Genomic DNA, 1,758 nt, shown 5'->3' with positions numbered 1-1,758 from the left:
ACAATTAAGATTTTAGACCCTACATATTTTCAAAGAGCAAACAAAAAATTCAAAGTCGTGTTTTCAGAAACAGTCAACAGAGCATCAAATGGATACAAACGCTGATTTAATGAAATGCACAAAAAAGTCTGAGTCCTGAGTTACATTTATTTATAAGTAAAAGAATAGTTACCTGACACATACACACAGTTGTTGGTAGCGCATTCATTATTGACCTATATGTTTTCTAAAAGAATTCCTTCTTAGGTTTAGACTGTGAAATGAATTACTAGCCCTTATTCACTGTACAGATTTGTATTTGAAAGCTGACTGAGCTTAAAAATACACCCCATATTAGAAAGGCAGACCAGTACAATGCAGATTGTTAACTATTAAAGCATCTACAATGGCTGTATTTTCAATCAAGGGTCCTATCAATAATATCCATAAGTAATAAAATATGTGTGGAAATATGAAATCTACATGGCATCACTGCTTTGGATATGAGGAACAGGAAGGCAATCCTCCCCACACACATAAAGAGTCAAGAGAATCTGCAGCCACATTAATTTTCCTGCTGCAGCCATATTTTGACCAGCTAGACAATTATCTCACGTAATCAGGCAAGTCTGATACAGCTTTCCCAAGTAATACCTCTCATTTCTTTACACTATAAGCCACGACACTTTTCAGGGAACTCTGGGTCATACCATTCAACCATATACTTCTTCAATGCACTGAGCGATTTAATTTGTGGACCAATCTGAAAGAGCTAGACATACAATATTTTAAATCAAATGCTACATAAGTGTTTTTAAATGTTTTAAGTGCTTGCTTTGAGTAAAACTACAGAATGACTACAAGCCACTTGACAGTGTATACTCCAATTCAGAAATGCAATCAAGAAGAGTTAGCATATTAACAGCAAAGTCACTGCAGCTACACAAAGGTCACGAGTAGCCTGCACACTAGAGCTCACACGTAGCAAGCACGCTGCCATAAATATGCCAGATGCTGTCTGCACCCGCAAGCCAAAGTTACCACAATAAACAAAGTCTGAATTTGTTCTCTGTACACTACTTGCTCAGTATTGTTGCCTGTGAACTAACAAATCACTGCATTCAAGTAACTGCCTCCAGGTCCAGCATAGGTTTTGCAGCTCACTAGGCTTCTGGAATGCCTGAGGGTACTTATGATTCACTACTTACGGAAGTTGCCACCCTCCTCATCACTCCCACCAGTGCCCAACCACTCACGGAACGCTGATGTTCATAACTGATCAAGGTTAAAATCGATCTTTTCCAATCTCCCAAAGTTGTCCTGATCATTTCAGATAGGAAGTTTAAATCGCAGTCTGACATTTCAGAGCATTTCAGATGGTACACAAGAATGGGAGAAGAAAATGCAGGAATATCTTAATGGGATTGTCTGATCAAAGCCAATCAGTTTGCCAAATCCACCACTTTAAACATGCTTGCCAACTGTAACCTCACCTCAGTAATACAACGTGACCATCACGATACATCTGTGACTGCAGATGTGCAGAAAGTGCATCTTAGAGGCGTTTTTCCACATACAGATATACAAGACAATCATGGAACTCATCTGGACTCCGATTTTCCATGTAGTCCTTCAATTTTTGTATAGACCGCTTTACCTGAAAATTCTCAGAATGGCAATTTACAACAGGATAAATCTAAGTTTTCAAAGCATATCCATTCAGGCAAACTCTACTCTGAAGTCTCAGTTGCTTGAACTGTACGGCTTTTGTATTTTCAT

Source organism: Egretta garzetta, unplaced genomic scaffold, assembly GCF_000687185.1.
Source record: "Egretta garzetta isolate BGI_Z169 unplaced genomic scaffold, ASM68718v1 scaffold465, whole genome shotgun sequence".
In the NCBI taxonomy this organism is placed as follows: Eukaryota; Metazoa; Chordata; class Aves; order Pelecaniformes; family Ardeidae; genus Egretta; species Egretta garzetta.
Note: the sequence above shows the minus strand (reverse complement) of the source record.